This window comes from Schistocerca serialis, chromosome 9, assembly GCF_023864345.2.
Source record: "Schistocerca serialis cubense isolate TAMUIC-IGC-003099 chromosome 9, iqSchSeri2.2, whole genome shotgun sequence".
Classification (NCBI taxonomy): domain Eukaryota; kingdom Metazoa; phylum Arthropoda; class Insecta; order Orthoptera; family Acrididae; genus Schistocerca; species Schistocerca serialis.
Genome location: NC_064646.1, coordinates 369,191,760 through 369,217,420, shown reverse-complemented (window position 1 = coordinate 369,217,420; position 25,661 = coordinate 369,191,760).

The window sequence follows — 25,661 nt, the reverse complement described above, 5'->3', positions numbered from 1 at the left end:
ATGCAAAATCAGCACCAGCATAGTCAAATAGTATATAAATAACAGCATATGCACGAGTCATCTTGTCAGCAGCACTACCTTTCATAACATTGTTTTTATAGAACAGATCTGAAGATGGTCATTACAGACCGAAACTGGTAATCTATTGACAAAAAGTTTGTGACCATAGACGTAAAGTAAAGGATATTTGTTACGTAAACTACTTCACAGATATATACTATCGTCCATGCGATGCTTGCAACACTCTGAAGTACTCACCAAATATTTCTCTCTAAACCCTGTTACGTGTCAGGACTGAGTCAACACTTCTCTACCTATTTTATCCACAGTGGGATACCTCTTAATATCGCGCAGGACTTTTTTTTCGCCTGGCGTAGCGCAGCAACTCGACGTGGCATGAACTCAATGTGTCGTTTGTTGTCTCCCGCATATATATCGAGACATGTTACCTCTATGGTAACATGCAAAAGTGTTACCAGTGCAGGATTTTGTGCACGATCTAACCTCTCGATTGTGTCCCATACATGTACGATGCGATTCACGTCGGGTGATCTGGGTGGACAAATTGTTCGCTGGATTTGTCCAGAATGCTCTTCAAACCAATCGTCTTTCGGACTCCAAATAAGTAAATAGCTCGATGCAGTTCAATGATCGTGAACTCGGCGAGTAATGACGAGTAGGGGCACTACGTCAATAGTGTGGATAAGTTGAGAATTTGGGTCGGACAGGAGGCGTGCTTGGATATTCCATGCAGCTTCAATGACCACTGTGTCCCAGTTGCTCAGTGGTCAGAGCATCTGCCAGTAGTGCACAAATGTACAACTTTCCCTATTGATGTAAATCAATGCCACTAGCAGGCACGTGTCTTGACTGATAATGGCTGCAGGATCAAAATGGTGGTATTATTCAGGACATTTCCAAAACAACAGATACACTGTCCAGAATGAGATTTTCACTCTGCAGCGGAGTGTGCGCTGATATGAAACTTCCTGGCAGGAGAGCTTTTGTAAAGTATGGAAGGTAGGAGACGAGATACTGGCAGAAGTAAAGCTGTGAGGACCGGGCGTGAGTCGTGCTTTGGTAGCTCAGATGGTAGAGCACTTGCCCGCGAAAGGCAAAGGTCCCGACTTCGAGTCTCGGTCGGGCACACAGTTTTAACCTATCAGGAAGTTTCAGATACACACTGTCTGTTTTTTCGCCCGTGTCTGAAAGAAAAAATACACAACGTGAACCATTGTGGCCGTGTGACATGGTCCATTGCTATCCACAAAATTTCCGTCGTTGTTTGGGAAGTCCATGAGCGGCTGCAAATTATCTCCAAGCAGCTGAACATATCCTTTTCCAGTTAGTGATAGGTTCTTTCCATGTAAACACAGACCACACCATTATGGAGTACCCACCGGTTTCCATAGCGCTTCGTTGTTGACCAGGGTCTGTGGGTACATGGGGTCTGCACCACACTCGAACTCCATCATAAACTGTTGTCAGCTGACCACTTCAAGATTTTCCAGTGGTCTAGGATGCAGCAGATACTGTCGCCACGAGCCCAGGAGAGTCGCTGCAGGCGACGCCGTGCTGTTGCCAAAGGCACTCGCGTCGGCCGTCAGCTGTTATAGCCCAGTAATGTCAAATTTTGCTGTACTGTCCTAAGGAATACATTCGTCGTACGTCACAAAATGTGTGTGTGAATTCCTAAGGGACCAAGCTGCTGAGGTCATCGGTCCTTGTCGTACGTCACACACTGATTCCTGTGGTTATTTCACGCAGTTCGGTTTGTCTGTTAGCTCCGACAATTGTGCACAAATTCTACACTCTCGGTCGTCATGTTAAGGCCCTCGACCACTGTACTGTCCGTCATGTCGAAATGGATTTTCCTATGTGTTTAGCCGCAACTAATATTCCACTTTCAAGGTTAATCCCCACCTTTTAAAGTCATCAGACGTGTGACTGTTTTAATGCAGCACGCCACGAATTCCTCTCCTGTGCCAACCTCTTCATCTCAAGGTAGCACTTAATGCATGTACTCCAATCTGTCCTCCTCTATAGTTTTTGCCCTCTACAGCTACCCGCCACCAATTCCTATCCTGCGCCAACCGCGTCATCTCAGAGTAGCAATTGCCACCCACGTCCTGGTTCAAATGGCTCTGAGCACTATGCGACTTAACTTCTGAGGTCATCAGTCGCCTAGAACTTAGAACTAATTAAACCTAACTAACCTAAGGACATCACACACATCCATGCCCGAGGCAGGATTCGAACCTGCGACCGTAGCGGCCACGCGGTTCCAGACTGAAGCGCCTTTAACCGCACGGCCACACCGGCCGGCCACGTCCTCAGTTATTTCCTGGATGTATTCCAATCACTGTCTTCCTCTACAGTTTTTCCCTCTACAGCTCCCCATAGTACCATGGAAGTCATACCCTTATGTCTTAACAGATGTCCTATCATCTTGTCCCTTCTCCTTGTCAATGTTTCCCACATATTCCTTTCCTCTCTGATCCTGCACAGAACCTCACCTCCTCATTCCTTACCTTATCAGTCCACATAATTTTCAGTATTCGCCTGTACCACCACATTACAAATGCTTCGATTCTCTTTTGTTCCAGTTTTCCCATAGTCCATATTTCACTAACATACGAGTGCAATGCTTTGTTCCACACGTATATCCTCAGAAATTTCTTCCTCAAATTAAGGCCTATGTTTGATATTAGTAGACTTTTATGGGCAGAAATGCCCTTTTTGCCAGTGCTAGTCTGCTTTTGATGTCCTCCTTGCTTCGTCCGTCATTGGTTATTTTGTTGCCTAGGTAGTACTTCATCTACTTCGTGAGTATCAATCGTGATGTTAAGTTTCTCGCTGTTCTCATTTCTCCTACTTCTCATTATTTTTGTCTTCCTTCGTTAACTCTCAATCCATATTCTGTACTCATTAGACTGCACATTACATTCAGCAGATCATGTAATTCTTCTTCACTTTCACTCAGGATAGCAATGTCATTAGCGAATCATATCATTGATATCCTTTCACCTTGAATGTTAATTCTACACCTTGAACTTTCTTTTATTTCCATCACTTCTTTTTCGATGTACAGATTCAACAGTAGTGGCGAAAGACTACTGTGGTGTGCATACTGTAAGACCTTCGGTACACACGCCATCAGATTATTTGACTTGTCGCTCTAACGAAGTAGGCGAGTGTCAGCAATATGTCTCGTGGTCTCATCGTAGCGTGTTTATCTTCTGCCGTTAGGTCAGACGATAGAAATGCCACTTGCACGCTTAGAGTAGCAGATTGACGGTGACCAACTTTAAACAGAACTTGATTAATTTTCACACACATTTATTAAAATAATAAAAAGGTATAGATATTACGTAACTTGATTCTGGATGTTGTTTACAATGGGCAAAATGAAGTTCCTTTGGTCTTGGTACGTTAATCTTATTCTCACATACATCTGATACTTGACAAAAGCGTCTATACATTTATCTTCATGACTGTGTATAGGAATATGGTAATCTTATTAGGCGCAGACTGAAACTTGCCTAATGACTGGTACAGACAAATGCAGACTAATCCAGACTAATGCAGACTCACTGATCGGAGGTCTGTACACTCGTTATAATACCTCGCGCTGTCAGGTATTACTGCGCGAGTGTGATCCGCGAGGAGAAAAGGTTATACGTTAGCAGCAATCTCATTGGCTGCGTTACATATTAATACGCGGATCGGCGGAAGCAGAATTTGGTCCGTCTCTAAGACAGTGCCATGCCATCTCGTAGTGCGGAGACGGACGAGCGCTGCGCCTGCGCTGTTGTGCTTAGCGGGGCGTGCTCTATTGGGAAAGTTGTGTACGCGCTGACTACGCGGAACTATGTACACAACAACTACACTCCTATCTTACACCTTTTTTAATCCGATCACTTCGTTCTTGGTCGTCCACTCTTATTATTTCTTCTCGGATCTAGTAGATATTGTACATTACCTGTCTCTCCCTATAGCTTACCCCTATTTTTCTCAGAATGTCGGACATCTTGCACCATTTTACATTCTCGGACACTTTTACCAGGTCGACAAATTCTATGAGCATGTCTTGATTTTTCTGTAGTCTGGCTTTCATTATCAAACGCAACGTCAGATTTGCCTCTCTGGTGTCTTTACCTTTCCCAAAGCGGAACTGATTTTCATCTAACACATCCTCAATTTTCTTTTCTGTTCTTCTGTATATTGTTCTTGTCACAACTTGGATGCATGAGCTGTTTAGCTGATTGTGCGATGATTATCGCCCAAGTCAACTCTTGCAGCCTTCGAAATTTTGTGTACGATATTTTTCCGAAAATCAGATGATATGTTGCCAGATTCATACATTCTACACACCAACGTGAACAGTCGTTGTGTTGCCCCCTGCCCCAATGATTTTAATTCTGGTGGTATGCTATCCTTCCCTCCAGCCATATTTGATCCTAAGTCCTCTAAAGCCGTCCTGTGCTTTGCTATACTGTAGCAGTTCTCTTTGGTCCAAGTTTCGTCAAGTTCTTTACTTGGCAGCGACACATCGTGTGAAAGTTGTTTGCGTCCCTAAGTCTTACACAGCAATGTAGTTACTTGTGAATTCAATGTTTACTGAACGACAAATTAAATTTCTTCCTCGGCTTTACAAACTTTCTCTTTATCATCAGCTTTAATGATTTATTTACCTAAGAAACAAAAAGTTCTCAATTATCTCCTACAGCCTGACACGTTTACTGGAAATTTGTTTCAGACAATTCTCTGAAATGTAATATTTATCTGCCGTCAGCGTTTTGATTTCAGGTCATTGCGGCTGCCTACGCGGCTATTTTGGTGATCTCTTAATCATCCAGTTGTTCATCTGGAATCATGAGGTTGAGTGGACTCTGCATCCGGTCTGCTGTCACATTAAAGTCGAAAGTAGTCGCCAGGAATATAATTCTAACCACTTAAACGGGAAGTAGATCACCAAAATAGTTATGTGCGTTAGTTAATGAATAGTGGGCACGTTACAAACTGCGTGAGAATATGATCATCGGTCCTAGTTATCAGATAATGCAGGTATATATTGTGAGATCCTTCGAGGGTAGAGGTAAAATTGTAAACGAGAGGGATGAACACCGACGCCTGTGCTGCAGCTTTTGAAATGATTCAAGCTGTCCCAGCAGACGCTAGTGGCTTGTTAGTGGCATCGGCCACCGCCGAGTCTGATAAAACGAGGCCCTTGATTTCGACGCTTCACAGGCAAAGCTGATTGCTATCTGAATTCACGCTTTTCCCAATGCGGTGAATTTACAATATTGTTTTGTTCTTGCATCCCGCGCTGTTCCGTTTCTCTCTGAAAAACCGAAAGTACTTCACTAAAATCCTACGGTACTAATTTTACCAGATAACTGACATTCAGGTCAGTGTGGGGCGCGAGTTGAAGAACATCCCCGGAAAGTATTTTGCTGTCTGTTTCACAGTGTTGTATGGATATTCTGTGCGTTGAGAGTTTGGAGCAGGGGCAGGAGAGGGACACTATGTGGAACATCTGATGCACTAAAACTACCATCTTAACTCCTCTATATCCTTTATTAAGGTACTATCGTTACTTATTCGACCGTCAGGGTACGTGATTAAGCAAATCTTGACAAGATTTTCTGTGGTGCTTCTCAAACAAGCAAATGTGAAAGGAATAAAGTTAATTAAAAATACACTTTTCATGAGCAGTTTGTCGTAGTGAACTTGTCAGAAAAATCTTTGCACCGCCCTTATCATTTGCAAAGTTTACGAGTCTTGATCGCAAGCCTTTTTCCCAGTCATTGTATATTTCAGAAAATTGCTACACTAGCCGCCTATGCAATGTATGTAAAAGGAAAACTGTTTTTGCAGTGTCGTTTAACAGGTCGCGCTGTCGTGAAACAGTGAATTCGACTTGTCTGCTTTGTGGAGCATGTCAGAGTGCTAATATTTTTCAGTGTAGGCACTGTCACTTTATGACAAGATGGGTTGTCAGCATAGGCAATGGCTCGCCTGATCGGAACACGGCACAGGAAGTCTAATCGAGTAATCAACTGTTATCGAGAGACACGAGACTTTGATGACCCGCTTTTTAATGACAGCCAACATCAGCTGATGACCACTGTCAACTGGTTTTTGGTTCGTTGGCACCCGAGGAGAACGCAGCACAATAAGCACCGACTTTCTGGAGGAAACGCAATGGGCCGTGTACCAATGGACTGTATACCAATTACGGTCTTTCGGAGTATGCTGATGCATTAGCTCCATACTTACCAATCATATACAACAGTTCGCTCGACAAAAGATCCGTACCCAAAGACTGGAAAGTTGCACAGGTCACAACAATATTCAAGATAGGTAGTAGGAGTAATCCACTAAATTACAGGCCCATATCGTTAACGTCGATATGCAGCAGGATTTTAGAACATATATTGTGTTCGAACATAATGTGAAACATCCCCTTTGAACAATTTATACACGACTGACCTTAAACTGACACACAATATTTTGTTAGCGCAACGCAATCTGACTTTCAAAATTCCCTACAAAAGAATGGCCCTGACTAACATTAAACTATACCTTTCACAAATCACTTACCTCACAAAAATCTTCGCTGCTCAAGCTACTGCAATACAGCGAGCGCCACTACTGCCAGCTAAATAAAAGATTCAAACTACTGAAGGCACTAACTACTGATAGGGTAGTTAGCAAATGAAAGATATTAATAGAGAACAAACAATGTATTTACCTTGATATCATCATATATAAATATAGCAGTTCATGAAAAATTACAAAACTCCGCCATCTCTCTCCCCACATCCACCACTGCTGGCGGCTCACCTCTAACTGCGCAACGCTACGGGCTGTTCACAGCCAGCTGCCTAACACTACAATGCCGAGTATTACAACAATGCAAAGCAGCCACAGACTGCACACAGCACAGCCAGTGATTTTCATACAGAGGTGGCGTTACCAATAAAAAAACCTAAACAGCCTACTTACATAGCCCCCATGCTCCCCACAAAAATTTTTACAAATTGGATTGGGCAGTGGCCAATACAGATTTGAAAAAAATTTTTCATAATTACAATAACAAAGAAATCAAATGCACACACTTATTGATACAATGTTGGTCAAAAGCTCAAATTTTCTCACAGTCCATAAAGACAGTCTTGATCGTTCATTGCGGTAAAATAGTAGTGTTTTTCTCAAAGTCTGAGCAGTAGAAGAAAATGCACACGGAAGTAGTGGATTTCCATGCAGTCTTGAAGAAGTAGTGTTGTCCTTCCAACGGAAAGACAGTGCTGACTCTTGACATGCATACAGGCAATGGGCCACAACAGAGCAAACCCACAGCAGAGTTCATTCGACGTTTTGAAGAATATTGTAGGTAGGTCATCACAGAGCAGACCCACTGTAGTCCTGGTAGAGATTACGGGTTTGGTGGGCCATCAGAGGTGCAGACCCACTGCAGTCCTTGTAGAAATAATGATATTGATGGATCATCAAAGATGTAGACCCACTGTAGTCCTTGTAGAGATAACCAACAGCCATCTGTTGTGACTGTGCAGGTGCACAATCACCATTGAAGAGTCTTGCGGGTAATATAGCAAGTCCATAACCACCACTTGTGCGCTCACAAAGTTTTTGGAATTGTCCTTAGAACCAGCAATGCTGTTATCCAGTCCCTTGCTGAATTATTAACACACGTGCAAACACTAACAGTCCCTGCTTCTCACAAATTGTCCACATACTATGACCAACAGAAACGTGTGCAGTGAAATGTAACTTACAAGTTAATAATAAGATGAACTGGTGTCAATTACAATTTTATAAATTTACAACATGAAAATACAATTACAAAGGTACAAAATACATCATTAAAGAACATAATAATACAGATAACATTTGTAGTACAGGCTTTACAAAAGAATAGAAATAGACATATACATCAGTGTTACAGGAATTATGACATAAGTAAATACATAAAGATCACAAGAACTTTTGAAACATCACCTTCACACATGAGCATTAAACAGAACGGAATTAATAATGTCTAACATCTTTACAAAGTAAATAACATATTATTAATGCCAATTATATTCGAGGATAACAGTATTCCTCATCATAGTGAATGTAGCTTAATATTAAAAGAAGAAAAAATTCTATGAAACTACACAGAGACAGGAAGAAAATAAATACACAAGGGTACACAAACATATAGTGGGATAACACCAATAGGAAAGGACAGGGTTCGTTTTCAGTGTAGCATTTGGTACTGCAGTCCAACCCAAAACTTCATATATCTTTCCTCTTATTTCATCCTTTGTTTCCACCAAAAAAAATTCTAACTAAGCATGCTTTCTGTGTTTATATGTTCACACATTTCTTACCTCATTTTTATTTCCAAGAAAATCCTACCTAAACCTGTTTTCTGTACCTTTTTTTGTATAACTTTTCAATGCATTTCTTCCAATTCATCGCAACTCATTCTCTTCTATAGTCTACCCCCTCTTAATCTAACTTAAATCTACTGAGCTCAGATGCTAAACTAAGGGACGAGGCAATGCAGCAGCACAAAACAATTAACACAAACATCAATGACAAAAATACAAATGCCAAAGCAATTGCAATATTACAACTAATATAGGGCACTGTGCAGCAAAAAAAAAAAAAAAAAAAAAAATACATCTGGCTTAGCAGAGTAACACAAATTAAAGTTCAGTAGCACTATGCCTGGCAAACAGCAGCTTATATCGAAACATGACATAGCTCAAGCAGAAAAAATGGTACACTAAAGATAACAATGCAGATAAGGCAAATGTATAATCACATCTTGATGTCTAAGTAATTAAAGTGGTGCACCACAAGAAGTTATTCTACCAAAAAGTTACCAATTACTTGAAAAGAAAATTATGAATGCAGTTACTAGTTCCTTCTTATTGTTCTTTCCTTTCCAAGTGCTCCTTTTTTAAAGAATGTGGATCATAAAATAATTATTTAATAGATCTGTTGACAGAAAGTGTTCACATTAGCAAATGCATTTTATTTTATAAAAGCAATGCTGCAACACAGCTGGAAAACAGATGTCAAATGAAATAAGCAACTATGAAAAGCAAAGCATAAAAATATCATTCAATAGTCATGTGGCATTTCGTAAGTCAGTAGCACTCAACTCTCGGAGAAAGACACTTGTCATAATCAGGTGTGCAGATGTACGAATATTTCCCATCAATTCATAAGCATTTCAGTAATTAGCACAAAGTGCGAGTAATCATATGTTTTCAAGTAACGAGGGTGTCGCATTAGCGATGAAAGGCACACCCTAATGGCTTGTTCTCCAGGTGTTTGACACAGCTGTGTGCCCACAACGCATTACAAAAATCATATGTTTTCAAGTTCGACCGTGTCGTTTTTGCGATGCTTTCTACAAAGGAATGTCAGAAGCGAGGTTAATGGCGTCCCTTTTTTTTTTCTTCCTGTGCTCTGAAAGGCACGCGCTAATGGCTTTTTCTCCAGGCGTCTGACACAGCTGGGTGCCCACGACGCATTATGTGTAGGTGGTCCGTTAACTTTCTTACGGAAATATTTACGACAGCAGTTTCCGCTACAGTGACAGTCACATATAAAAATATTTCACAGGTCAAGAATTTGCGTTACAAATCTGTAGAAACAAAATGCTATTGATATAACAGTGTCCAAAAAAATTTTCGTCTGCATTGTAATACATTCACGAATATACACACACATTTCATAACTCTTAAAGTACGTTTCTTGGTTTCCAACATCCTTTTCATAAATCAGAGTCCCTAAACACTACTCATTATTCCTTACCTCATTATACATATACATATTCGTCGACACTTCTTCAATATTTCATCATGAGAAATACGTAGCATAATAAACATTCCTCAACAACATAGTACACATCGTCGTCGTAATAATAACATCATAACACCTCAGTCAAATCTCAAAATCGTCGTAACTTCCTCCAATAATTTCTAAGCCTAAAAAAATTCTCTGCTCATGTCAAAAGTGTCAGCTGCCTCAAACGTACTTTAAAAATCATGATCCCATACCAAATATATCATTCAAAGCTCTCATAGTATCACAATGGTTCCAAAAAAATATGAACAGTTCACTAAGTACAGACAAAATACAATTTCGTAAGTGTGAAGTTATCCAACGGTATAATTACGTAAACATCTGTCACTGATGTAGTAAAAAAAAAAAGTTTGTCTCTCTCAGTTAAATGATCAGATAGCTGTGTAATTATGTGTTAGAGAAATATGGTACCGATGTGTAAAGTTGTGTAAGCAAATACCATATTAGCTAGGGTTCCTTGTGCTTGCCACACACATGGTACACAAAGTAAGCGTGTACCCCCCTGAGGATAAATGTAATTATACCCTCAGGTGTTACAAATTACAGCAATGGAATGAAATGTATCACGGAAAACTTTCTTTGTAATTAAAAAATCTTTGAAAATAAGTGTTTTAAGTATAAGATTAATCACTCAAATGCGTGTCCTGTAGCGCTAAATACGCGTCTTGCTGTAAGATAATTCTGTGGAACTGTCGTAGTTATCGTCCTCTGTAAGCAAAGTTCTGCTAAAGTCAATGTACTTACCTCATGATACACAAAAGTGAAATGCTTTGCGTATAGATATCTTAGTTATTACGCTTATTGCCGTGATGAGGAAAGTACTGTACAGTAACGTATTGTTATGCCACGAAAAAGGCTGTCTCATTGTTGCTATACCACAAAAGTTACTACTAAAACATGTTTTTACTCCTAGAAGAATTCAGAAAACTGTGCAGATATAAAACAGATACACTGCAAAAGCAACATTGTAAATTGTCACTCATTAGTAGCGTCGTGATAAAAATCGCGTAGCTGTCACATAAACTAACCTCTGTGCCATCTGGTATCTCTCAGAAAGCACATTAAATTCAGAATGTATTTTCAAATAAACCAAAATGTTGCATTAAAATCTCCTTAGCAGTACTGGTAAATGTTCTAAGTATGTGAGCCTTATAGTCGTTACGTAATCGTGCAACAAACAAGCAAGAATGTACACACACAATAACACTGTGACGTCTGTTCACTATAACAATGCATTCGTCATTTCTGTTTAAATAAGTTCTCTTGGTTCTTGATTGGATATTTAACTTCAAACATTGTTGTATGTTAACAGATTCTAAGTCTGACAAAGCATATTAGTAATGTGAAGCGAAAAATTTTATGACAAAGACTAAGTTAAAAAGCAGATTATCTTTCAATAAATGGTTTTACATGTGAAACCTGGTATAAACCTTTACTCTTCATAGTACTCAGAGTTTGAACTTGAATGCAATTGTCATGCGGTATACGTCGGCAAAGAATACTGGAATTTTTCTCAAGGTTAGCGTCTATGTTATTTTTCTCTGAGCCACCTGGGCACGCGGCTGCCTGCTGTGCGAGACATTGTCTGTCTCTTTGTTGGCGCGCGTCGTTATTGGGATCAGGAGACCTAACTTCTACAAATTCGCCTTGCCGAGAGGGCCCTGCTCTGTTTGAATCCCGCCAGTTCTGATGCAATTGACGTCTGTCGTTATGATCATATCGTCTGTCGTCATTTCGGTAGAATCCGTAGTTTCTTCCTTGTCGGTCACGTGGTGGAGAATTTCTCCCTGAATCGTAACTCCGCGCTGAACTGTTGCGTCTGAAGTTATTCTGTCTCCCCTGGTAATAATTGTTTTGGTTCCCATATTGTCTGTTTCTGTGGTTATCTCTGTGATAGTCATTACCACGGAGAGGTGAACTTTCCCTGTAGTTATTACTACTCTGCCAACGGTTGTCATACGGGTGGTGTCTATTTTGGTCACGATTTGCGTTGTAAGAATAGACCAGTCGTGTCCGGTTATTGTTTCTGTCGTCACGGAATTGTGACGGATGTGACCTGTAATTGTTGTGTCCTTGTTTTCGCGTTCCGCGATTATCAGTGTCAATTTCTAGTTCTTCTAACAGTCCCTGAAAAGCTTCAATGTCGTCTTTGCAACGTCCTGCTAAAATAATATGCCGTAAATGTTCAGGTAATTTGATTAAGGAAATGCGGATGAGTTCTGAGGGGCTGTATGGGTTTGACAGGTACTGATTCTTGTGCAACATGTCTTCAAAATATTTCACAAGACTGGAGAATTCAGATTGTTCGAAATGTTTCATCATTATGATGCCATGTTTTACGCGGTCTTGTGTGGCTTGAGACCAATATGCTGAGAGGAAGGCATGGTAAAATTCTCCTTCACTGTGGCAATCGTGAATGACCGATCGCATTCTTACAGCTGGTTCATTCTCTAAGTAGCCACACATAAATTCTAATCTGTGCTCCAATGACCAGTTGGGAGGAAAACAGTGAGAGAATTGATGGAGCCACGCTTGTGGATGAATGTCGTTGCCAGAATTCTTAAATGTTTTGAATTTACGTGTAGTAATGAACAGCTTATAGTCAAAATCATCGTGTCGGCGAGTAGCATATCGGTCATTGTTACGTCGTGTCGGCGGTTCCATATCGAAATTCGGTGCACATTGCCAGTTTCTTTCATAACTTCCGAAATGCCCTGTGTTATTATTTTGCGGCTTTTCCGTGTTTCTAAGTCCCTCTTCCCGTGTTGGAGCGCGAGTGTCCTCTGAAATACGTAATTCTTGTATTACCTGTGTCAGCTGATCTTGTACTTCCCGGATTTCTCTTTTGTACTGTGTATTAATTTGATTCTGATTTTGTTTCAGTTTTCTTATTTGTACATACTCTTCTGTGTCAGTGAAGGCTACAGGTCTTTTGTCATTCAGATCATCATCTACCTTTGTAGATAAGTTAGTGACCTGATCCGAAATTCGGCTACTTTCTCCGATAGTGAACACATTTCGTCAGTGTGTTTTTCTGAACCAAGTTTCAGAGTGTCCATTTGTGTTGAAATCGAATCTACTGTGTCCTTTAAGTTTTCCTGAGTTATTGCAAGTTGCGTAACCGAATCGGTAGATGCAACTGAGTCAAATTTTGCTAGCAAGGTCTCATAATTTTCATGAACAATAGTTTGCAGTTCTTTTATAGCTGCTTCGTGATTCTGTAGTGCATTTTCATGACACGAAAAAATAGGTTGGAAATGCTCACAAATTTGTGTTTTTACGTCATTACAGACTTTTTGACATTTCGATTCAATGTGATGTAACTCAGCAGTTAAATCCTCACGTGTTCGTTCAAGAGTGTGCTCCAATGAGTCTAACTTTTTAAGATTTTGTTCCATTGTGTCTAACTTTTGAAGCTTTTGCTGTGTTTGTCCCATTTGTTGTATTAATTGTAATAACAATGCATTGGTGTCTGAAACATGTTCCTCAGTGCTTTTCGGCAGTGAATTTACACCGGAAACATTCACATTTTGACAAGCAGAAAATGTGTCTTGACTTATTTGGGAAAACGGTGAGGATCCAAAACCTGAATCTACAGTATTTGCGAGATCGTGTCGTGTCATTTCGGCTTCCTGAGGCGAGCTATTGCCGACCGATCGATCGATAATGCTTCCCTCTTCACTAATTGTTTCACTGTCCCCGCCATTGTTTGACGCCCGCTCCATTTCCCTGTGCACAGTTACCAAATTACTACTTTGAACATTAGTAAATTCATTACTCTGCGGCGCTGATAAGCTACGCTCGTCGTCACTATTATTTCTCAGTTTAGTTTGGAGCCTAGTGTTACGTTTTTCACACGCCATAATTGTCACAATATTTCACACGATAACACAGAAAAGCACAATTTGAAGTGCAAAAATAGGAGAACACATTAACATAGCACTGAAAATAATATCTAGTTAATTGCAAGCGTAGCTGCGAAATACTTGGTGCAAATCTATATGCATGCCACAACTGTTTTACTGTACAACAATGAAAGGCTACAACTACAAAGGAGATTCTCTCTACAATTACGCGCTAGCAATAAACAAAAGCTACACTAAATACACAAACTACAAGAAAAAATCAGAAGATTCCAGTGAAGTATCCTAGGCTAAGGGTCGACATATGAAACGTCCCCTTTGAACAATTTATATATGGCTGTGCTTAAACTGACACACAATATTTTGTTAGCGCAACGCAATCTGACTTTCAAAATTTCCTACAAAAGAATGGCCCTGACTAACATTAAACTATACCTTTCACAAATCACTTACCTCACAAAAATCTTCGCTGCTCAAGCTACTGCAATACAGCGAGCGCCACTACTGCCAGCTAAATAAAAGATTCAAACTACTGAAGGCACTAACTACTGATAGGGGTAGTTAGCAAATGAAAGATATTAATAGAGAACAAACAATGTATTTAACTTGATATCATCATATATAAATATAGCAGTTCATGACAAATTTCAAAACTCCGCCATCTCTCTCCCCACATCCACCACTGCTGGCGGCTCACCTCCAACTGCGCAACGCTACGCGCTGTTCACAGCCAGCTGCCTAACACTACAATGGCGAGTATTACAACAATGCAAAGCAGCCACAGACTGCACACAGCACAGCCAGTGATTTTCATACAGAGGTGGCGTTACCAATAAAAAAACCTAAACAGCCTACTTACAAATGAATTACCTCGAACGAAACGGTCCATTGACACACAGTCAACATGGGTTTAGAAAACATCGTTCCTGTGAAGCACGACCAGCTCTTTATGCACATGAAGTGCTGAGTGCTATTGACAACAGATTTCAGATCGATTCCGTATTTCTGGATTTCTAGAAGGCTTTTGACACTGTACCACACAAGCGCCTATTAGTGAAACTGCGTGCTTATGTAATATCGTCTCAGTTATGTGACTGCATCTGTGATTTCCAGTCAGAGAAGTCGCAGTACGTTGTACTTGACGGAAAGTCATCGAGCAATACAGAAGTGATTTCTGTCGTTCCCCAAGGTAGTGTTATAGGCCCTATGCTGTAACTTATCTATATAAAGGATTTGGGAGACAACCTGAGCAGCCGTCTTCGGTTGTTTGCAGATGACGCTGTCGTTTATCGACTAATCAGAAGATCAAAGCAAACTGCAATACGATTTAGAAGAAATATCGGAATGGTGCGAAAAGTGGCAGTTGAGCTTAAATAACGAAAAGTGTGAGGTCTTCCACATGAGTGCTAAAAGGAACGCGTAAAACTTCGGTTACACGATATCAGTGAAATCTAAAAGCCTTAAATTCAACTAGATACCTAGGTATTACAATTACGAACAATTTAAATTGGAAGGAACACACAGAAAATGTTGTGGGGAAGGCTAACTAAAGACTGCGTTTCATTAGCAGGACACTTAGAAAATGTAACAGACCTACTAAGGAGACTGCCTACACTACTACACGTGTCCGTCCTCTTATAGAATACTGCTGGGCGGTGTGGGATCCTTATCAGACAGGACTGACGGAGTACATCGAAAAAGTTCAAAGAAAGGCAGCACGTGTTGTATTATCGTGAAATATGGGAGAGAGTGTCACAGAAATGGTACAGGATTTGGGATGGAAGGCGTTTTTCGTTGCGACTGAATCTTCTCACGAAATTCCAATCACCAATTTTCTTCTCCGAATGCGAAAATATTTTATTAGCGCCGACTTACATATGGAGGAACGATCACCTAGATAAAATAATTGAAATCAGAGCTCGTACGGAAAGATATAGTTGTTCATTCTTCCCGCGCGCTATACGAGATTGAAATAATAGAGTTTGAGAAGGTGGTTCGATGAACCCTCTGCCAGGCACTTAAATGTGATTTGCAGAATATCCATGTAGATGCAGACGAACCGAACAATAATTTTCCCTTTCCTCACGATCACATTTTCTCTACGCATCCAACATGCAACATAAAACCCACCAGTGGCATGATCCGCAAGTTATGTCTAATCGTGTCGTGTTTGTGTTTACCACAACTCTGTCGTCAGCTTTGCAAAATGGCTGTTCCAGATCCTTGGAATGGCGGCTATGGAGGTGGTCTTCCTGTACTGTGATGAGATCAGAGTCTGTGGCCCAGGTGCTGACAGTAGCCACCAGTAGCAAGTGAAACTGTGGAGGCAACAGAATGCTGGGACAACACAACAGCGGTGATGGTGCCCTTGCTGATGCAAGTCGATCGTCTGCTCTGACTCACAACGAGGCTACATCAGACTGGCGTACATTTCCTGTTACCCAAGAGAGCTGACGAATATGCAGACGACCCGAGTCGAAGCCAGGCCTCTCGAAGGTTGGGTGGAGTTTCGGCTATTGGTATCCAATGAGAGACCAGTGATTCCAGAATGAAGCTCGGAACCATCAGCGCTAGCTGATCGTTGATAGACCAGTGGAGTCACGTAGTTGGTGATATTGCTAAATGAAGCTATAGGTACTCGGCTGCGCCTCCGATACATGCCTGGTGTGGGTGGACGAGCGTATGGCGCTGATGGGAAGAAGTATACTTAATTATCCTAGTCCGGTATGTTGTCGTGGGACCTCTGTTCCTGTAATGTAGCTGAATGGGGAATGTTGCTTTTGCTAAAACATTTAACAAAGTCGCCCAAACCTGCTGTGGACCATTGCGTAGCATAATGCTACGCTAGCACTACTGCAACGGCCAACTGCTAAACTGTGCAAATGCCTGTCCTGCATACCCCTTGATTGGCTGTTGTTGCCTGCCCGAAGATCAATGCGGCAACAAAGGTGAGCAAGGGAACAACTAGAATGGAACTTGGGCCAAATGTGTATTTTGACAAATAGGTACAGGAATTACCTGTCGCTTGAAGGGTGAGGAGGCGGCCAGACATCAAAGCACATGACAATGAGTCATAGACTCAGTAAGGAGTTGGCTCCGTCACATATTTGATTCCTATCATGAGAGGATTTCGCACGTATCTCAACGGTGAAGTACATTCGATGGCTGTGCAGAATTGTGAACAGATCTTCCAATCTACTGTCCGGCTCTGCAACTAATATTTCGCGGATGGATTCATCTTTCAGTGGCGCAATGCTCCAGCACACCGCGTTTCAGGAGTGAGGAATCAGCCAAAGAACTGTAAAATGTAATGGCGTGAAGCCAACTGAGCAGTTTCTGTTGTGTTGGTGGAAGATCCAACACCGTGTTACTAGAGGAGGCCGAAGTGCACGCGTTTTAGCTCACGCAGGCTGGCGTGAGGAGGGAAGGACTATACTGACGTGAGGTCTGGAACATGACAAGGAATTAGAATTCAGAAAGTGGACTTAATTAGTTTGATACTTAACTTTAATCCATTAATGATGAACGTCGGTCTTGACGGTACATGATTCACAATATTACCTGTTCAGATTATAGTAACTGAATTTGGAGCCTTGCTAGGTCGTAGTAAATGACGTGGCTGAAGGCTATGCTAAACTGTAGTCTCTGTAAATGAGAGCGTATGTAGTCAGTGAACCATCGCTAGCAAAGTCGGCTGTACAATTGAGGCGAGTGCTAGGGAGTCTCTCTAGACTAGACCTGCCGTGTGGCGGCGCTCGCTGTGCAATCACTGATAGTGGCGACACGCGGGTCCGACGTATACTAACGGACCGCGGCCGATTTAAAGGCTACCACCTAGCAAGTGTGGTGTCTGGCGGTGACACCACAGTTTCAGACAGTCATATTAGCAGGATGTCTTCGCAGGAATCTTCACACGTTGAATATCAGAAGTGCTGACGTTGAAGAGTTCGTGAGCCTTGAAACCCAGTGTTTCGAATATCGTATGGGCAACGTCGCAAAGTACCTCCATACCCAGGTTGGTGTAGAAAATCAGTTGATATTCAAAACACTTGCCGGCCGCTGTGGCCGAGTGGTTCTAGGTGCTTCAGTCCGGAATCGCGAGACTGCTACGGTCGCAAGTTCGAATCCCGCTTGGGGCACGGATGTGTGTGATGTCCTTATGTTAGCTAGTTTTAAGTAGTTCGAAGTTCTAGGAGACTGATGACGTCAGATATATAGTCACATAGTGCTCAGAGCCGTTTGAACCATTGTCAAAACACTTCCCATTCGTCTCGAAGTAGATAAATACAGGTCCTGTATGGCTTTCATGGGAATCTTATACCACTCTTCTTGCAAAATAGTGAAAAGTAACAATGATGGATGTGGGTAGCCATCGCTCAACATTCTCTTCATAGTAGACCACAAAGTCTCAAAGAATATTGAGATCTGCTAGCTGTACGGGCAACGGGAAACGCGATGATTCATCCTCGCGCTCGCTATACGAGCTGTGAGAACAGCGGCTCTGTCGCCTTAGAAATCACCATTACCATTGGTTGACCAACATTGTACGTGCAATAGATACGATCAGCCCAGAAGGTCACATAGTTCTTAGCAGTAACGCTATACTGAACAATAAACGAGGAGCCCACAGTATATCACGATATAGCTGCCCAAATTATGACCGTACCACCGCATGTTTCACGCATAGTATGAAGTTGGAAAGAACATATCTAACTTCGTCTTCTATCTACATATCTGTCTACCTATCATTTATTTTTCTATATTTTACCTATACATATACACATGTGTAAACTGAACACACAACACTGATGTGCGAAACGCGGATCTGCTGTTAACTACTGCTTGTCTGATATGAAGGAACTTTTTGATATTTTCGATATCTTATGTAATCCATTCCATCATTTTCAATAAATGTGGACGTACAAAGATAGCAATGAAGGTATTCTACCACCTTTTCTTACTAGTGCATTTTCGTAAGATGTGACTCCCACGAAATTTCGATGGCGCACACCTATGTTTGGTCTTCTTCCGCCTATTGCACTCACAAGGGAAACGCCTCCGACAGAGTGAACCGACTACGCACATACATGTCAGGTCATTTATTTACAATCTAAAATGAAATAATGTAAGATTTTTGGCTCAACAGCCCCTTCCCCCTTCCCCTGTTTGAACAGAAAATCATCCGGAAAGTTTATGACGTGCAATCTATCCAAAATTAACGAGATCGATACATAACTGAAAATTGGGTACTTTTAACCACAATACACGAGGTCAAAGGTACATTCCAAACGATGTTTCTGTCATTGAGCAATTTTGGCAAAAATGTTTTTCGGTACAGTTAGAGACATCGGTGCAAATGCCAAAGAGAGAAATGCGATGAGGGTTTTTTTTTCTGTCAGCTGCCTTTGACATTACAGCCACGAGAATAATTAAAATTGAAAATTAGATCTGCTGCTTTAATTAATTTTGTGTGAAACCGCTTCACAGATATGTAATTCACATGTCCAGAAACCATACGGGCTGTCGGAAAATTTTACTTCCGACCGAACACTGTCCACCAAAGTTCGTCCTCTTCAAGTTAACTTTGTGAAGAGTAGTTAACGGGTATCAGTAATGCACTATATCAACAAACGCTACAGTGTTTCTAAGTCAGGATTGTCTTCAACATTTGCCGTATCCGTCATCTATTAACTATAGGACCTTACTATACAGGATGCTTCAAAGGGCTTCATCCAATTTCACAAGGTTCTATCTAAGACACGAGTCAACAACGTTCTTGCCTCACTCTTTAAACGGAAATCAGTCTGAGTCGTACCCTTAACACAGCGAAAGTTTGAACTTACTGCAACTGCTAAACAAATGTTGAGAGTGCGTGGCGTCTGAGTTAAAGAATACATCACTTTTCTGGCCAGCTGAGAGATTTAGTTACGCTATTAAGGCTTTTGTAGTTTGAAACCTGACTACAACATTAGACTTTCTGAAACAGCTTTCGAGTTTTGTGAATATTTTTTCATTAAAAGTAACGGCAAAATATTCTCCAAGTAATAACTTCTGTTGCAGACTAATTGTTCACTGATGCTTCTTGGCGACACTAGAGGTCATTTAATGCTTTCTTATGCCCCTCAGAGGCGACAGGGCGTAGCCACTCTGCGGCATTCATATGGAATGTGTGTCGCCTATCATCCAGTCATCTGCTCTGCGTAGAAGGTGGTAGGCCAAGTAAAACTGACGTTTCTGATTATCTTCTAAAATTTCTCCAGCTAGCGGTTCTCATTCTTGATGAAAATAATTCTATTAATGTACTGAGATTGATGGTACGCTTTAGACCTGATTAATAGATCCTGCTAGTTCAGTGAAATCGCATCATCCAAAATTCAGCGAATACTAAAGGATGCCTAGCGTCACTTGGAACCGTCAATGAACATCTCACCTGTGAGAAAACTTGTTCCCGGTGGCTTGATGCACAACCATCAGATGTTTGTCACAAAGGTATCTGAAACACGTGATACACAGTAAAATGTAATTTGGCTAAGCTATTCCCCTCAGGTCTTTCCTGTATCGTTTAGGATATCTTGATTCCATTTTCACTTAGTGAATTTTCGAAAATTCCTCAATAAATGCCGTAAAGTCAGTTTTCTTAAATATTCCAGTTACACCGATATTGGTATCACCTTCACTTTCTTCAATGAAGCCATAATAATTTCTGATGTTAATACCACAGCTCTAAAACAGTGACATATTCAGCGGCTTTTTACACTTCAGAAACCGATTATTATGAGAGGCTGTTGAATTAAAACCGAAAACCACTACAACAGAACAGTGGACTGGTTCCATTCAAAAGTTATCACTAAGGAGGGTATTCCTGCGTTTCCCAACAAAATCGATGAAGTGCAGCCTTCGTCCCATTGGCAGTGTGAGTACGGGAGTTATGATTCCCTCTGCCAACATTCCGACAGTCCTAGGACAAACGGCAAATCCAGCAGTGGAAATATCTCACGTCTCCACCGCCGAAGAAGTGCAAAGCTGTTCACGTAAGTTCCGGTACAGCCATCATGACATTCTTCTTGAACAGCAGTGGTCTCTACTCCAGTTCCGCGAACGTTACACCACAATTATTGCTCAGTGCTATGTAGACACTTTGCAGAAACCGCGACGCGCTATAAAGTCAAAACGCTCAGGAATGTTGTCGGACGTAATCGTCCTATTGCATGATAACGCTCACCCCCAAACTGACAATCGGACGAAACCAACACCTCAGCGATTTGGCTGGGAAACACTGCATGATTCTCCATAAGGCCAGGACCTTATTCCGCGTGATTTTCACGTCATTGGAGACTTGAAAAAAGAAATTTTTATTTGACTGCGCCTTATAGTTGGGAAGTAATTACAATATTTAGCACTCCGAATTTAAGTGGTTTGAGTGCGAAACCTTTTGTTGTCGTATATGGAAGTTCGTCATTGCTTACCCAAATAAGTAAATACGACACTTCATGTGGTGCCGAACCACAGTGTTGAGCCGCCGTGGGACCAGTAGAAGAAATCAAAGGCGAAGTGTAATTTCCATTCAGTCCGTGTCGTTCACGTGTCTTGGGTTTTGGTTAATTTGAAAACTTAAATGTATTTCGCAAACATAAACAATGTACGCAAATTGTGTACGTAGTGTTAAAGAAGAAGACGAAGACAAAAGCTGAGTGGTACGCCCAATGGCACCACTTCCGACGGAGGACAAGAATGGAATTGGAAGTGAGCTGGAATACTACGCAGAGGGTACCAATCAAGCCGCAACGAGCAGAGCTGTTGCTCTTAATCCACGTGTTAGCTCCAGAGATTTTCGAATATCTCTGGAATATTTATGCCCAGCATGTTCGAATTTTGCGCGCTAACAGCATCCATTAGTATCAGACGTCACGTCACTAGCAGATTAATTAGCGGGACTGTACAAGACGAATTTAATTCTGTCACTCGGTTGTGATTCCACATCAGGACAACAGGTCCTTTATTGAAAGAATTCTCTTTGTCGATGGAGCTATCTTTACAAATGATAGAAAGCTGAATGCATTCTTGGGTCGCTGAGAAGCCGCACAATTTCAAGCAGATGGAACAACAGAGGCAGTGGAGCGTGGAAGTGTGGAACGGGATTATTAGAGGCTACGCGAATGGTCTTCACTGAAGAAATCTTCGTGGCTAAAAGGTTCGCACAATTACTTACCGAAGTACTTCCTGCTCTTGTAGAGGAAGTAGCGCTTGAAATACGTAAATGTACGTTCTACCAGCATGATGACTGCCCGGTCCACTAGTCGTTTGTGGCCACGAAGGTGCTCTCCTAGCTATTTCTTGGTCGCTCGATACGACTTGAAATCAGTTTACCTGCAGGTTCACCTGGTTTGACGGCTCTGGCCTTTTTGTTTGAGATAAACTCGAAGTCTTGGTACAAGTTCCAACGACCCAAGAAGATTTATCACATCGCACTATTTCAGCTTGTCTAATGAAATCGAAATGATCTCTTCAGTTTATCCAGATATTGATGCATGACCTATTGCAAAGGTGTGTTTTAGTGGCTGGTGGATATTTCTGGCTCATAACGTATATGAAATTTTAGAAAAGCATTTTTCATAACACCCTTAGAAATTTCCCTTTAGCTGCTGTTTCTGATATAATTTTGCAGTGTAAATGTGTATCTTGACATTACACCTATAGTACCCAACTCATTATTTAACAATCTCTATGCGTCAACTCCGTTTTTGACAAATAGGGTTGGTGTTTGACAAACACATTTCTTTTACAGCACAGGCAGGAACGAGAGAAGAGTTGTGATTCCTGAAATTTCCTCAGAGTCATGAGTACGCCATGAAGTTTCGGGATTCCAACCGTGTGACGTCGACTTCTTCCCATGATATTACGGCTGACAACCATTGAGCCATCGGCAGGTGAGTGTATTGCACTCGAGATTCATAGTATGCATCGTCGCTACCTTACGTCAAAAATTGGCACGAAGAAGCAAGCGCAATAGCAGCCGCTACCTGAACGACCTCAGTCGAGTTTTTCGGTCTCTGCAAATATTGGTCCACCTGTGGTGCGCAAGCGAGTGCGTAATGTTAATATCACGTGTGCGCTCTCTGTCGAAATGCAGGAACGCGGAGTTAAAAGTCAGATGTAAAATTCATAAAATTAACGGTCGTCAGACGCCTCATTAATCATAAAATGTTTAGTTTTTGAAGATATCAAAGAAATAACCGGGTCTCACAGGAGTATCCAGCTGAATATCGCTGTCGCGATTAATAACATCTTCCGCCAAACGAATAGTTAATCTGCTGGTGCAGTGACGCCTGATACGGATGGATGCTGTTAGGGCTCAAACTTCGGGGCTTAATTCTTCCACAGATATTCGAAAATCGCTGAAGCTAACACATGGATTACGAGCAACAGCTACCTGATAGATGATTCGATCCCAGAAGGATCTCTTCGAGGGCAAGATTTCCGTGGCTGAATACTCCATGGAATGTCATATCGAGATACAATGCTCTGCTACGGCTGACTTGCTGGGCTGCGAAAGGCGAGAGTGACGATCATACTGAACGGACCTTTCACTCACTGTGCGCATTGTCTGTCCGATGTAGGCTTTGCCACGCTGGAAAGGTATTCTGTATATCCTAGCCCTTGGCAATCCCAAATTGACCATTTCCGAATCGAGATGAGCACAGGTCTTTGTAGGTGGGAGGAAGATTACTTTGACATGATAGTTCCTTAATATTGTACCTTATTTCAACGAAATATTGCCGGTATTCGGGAGCAATGCACTATACATGAACAGCTCCCTCACCTCCTAAGCATGTGAGTGGTCAAGTTTCTTCCTCATTAAATCTGTGCAGATCTGAATCCACTATCTTGGAACAAAGACTATAGGTGTTCCAGCTCTTTTGCAAGCCTGCCTCTAACATACCCAACATTTCCCCAGCTACAAAGACTTGTGCTCTTCTCGGTTTGGAAAAGCGCGATCTGAAACTGTGGAGGTTTGAGTCCTAAAGAATACCTTGCCACTGTAGCAGAGCCTACATTGGTCAGACAATGCACGTGTTGTACGTAAGGTGCGTTGACCATGATCGCCACACACTCCTTTCGCAGCGCAGTAAGTCAGTCATTGTCGAGCACTGTATGTCCACAGCACTTCCATTTATTATTCTGCCAGGGAAATCTTCGCATAGACGAGATCATTCAGTTATTAAGTAATAAGTGGAAATTTGTTCGCTGGAAGATCTTATTAGTGATGGCGACGTTTAACTGGATAATTCGTGAGAGCCGGTTATATATGTTCAGAAAGTAAACATTTTATGGCTAATGACATGTCAAATGATAGTTAACGTTATTAATTTGACATCTAAATTCCGATTCTGCGACTTCGCATTCCGACGGAGAGCGCAAACGTAGTATCACTGTTACGCATACGCCTGTGCTCCATAGACCGTCTTCACGCTAAATTTTGGTATAAAGTTAGTGATTTCAATTAGCAATGTCCAGCGCAAGACACTAACCTGAAGATGGATGAATGGTTATCAGACGAAATAACGTGCCAAGAAATTGATGTCCTCCGGCTGAATGCCGAAGGTTCATGAAATATGAGAAGAAGTGTTAGCGTAGTTAGCTAGTGAGTCTGTCTTAAAAGCCATGTGTTTGCAGTGCCTGTCCAGCACAAGTAGGGAAGTGTGATTATTATCAGTTCTAAACTAAGCTTTTCTCCACTAAGCCACTTTTCTAAGTAGAGGTTCTTGGCTGCGTCAAGCTGGAGCGCTCCAAGACTGGAGAGACAGTTTAGTATAAAATATGAAGTTCTGCATAAGAAAGCAATGTGATTCACACCAAAACAGATAAACCCCAAGATCTAAATACCTTAACATCTGTGTTAGAAAGCCACTACGAACCTAAATTTGAACGTAGCGAAGACATTACAAATACATGAAACTTAACGAAGCCAAGGATTAGCATAAGGAAGGCTATGCGATAAGCGTCCAACGAATACGAAACTAAAATTCTAATTACCAAACTGACAGAAGATTCTAATGAATTCAGGTCTTATGTCAAATCAGTAATTGGATCTGATCCATCTGTCCAGACACTATGTGACCATAATGGCACTGAAACAGCGAATAACACAGAAAAGCCCGTATCACTAAATGACGTTTTTCAAAACAGTTTCACAGAGGAAGATCGCACTTTATTGCCTATTTTAAATCATTGCACGATCGAAAAAAAGGCAGATATCAAAATAAGTGATCAAGGGATACAAAAGCAACTGAAAGCAGTCAGCAGAGGGAAGGTCACTGGACCTGAAGGGATACCAGTTCGACTGTACACATACTACACGAAAACATCCCACACTTCTAGCAGCAGTGTGGATCTCTACTAGAGGAGCGTAGCGTTCCTAACCGTTGAAAAGAAAGCACAGATGATTCACAGCTTCAGGAATCATCGTCGAACAGACGCACAGAACTATAGGCCTATAACTCTTATGACTGCCTGTTGCAGAATATCGAACAAGTTTTATACTCGCGTATAATGATATTCCCTGAGACTCAAAACCTCCTCTGTAGCAACCGACATCGGTTCCGAAAATAACATGGCCAAGCCCAAGGGAGGACTCTAACAACCCACAGTGGAAGCCGCGCGAACCGTGGCAAGTAGCCCTACACTGCACGGCTACCCCGCGCGGCGACTATTACCTTTCACAATTATATAAGTGACCTTGTAGATAACTTAGGAAGTTCCATGATACTTTTCGCAGATGATGCAATTGTATACGGAGAAGTTGGGAAGACGTGCAAAGAATCAACACTTCGTGCAGAGTGTGGCAATTGACCCTCAACATAAACAAATGGCGGAATATCACTGGAAGCATTTACGTCAACAAAA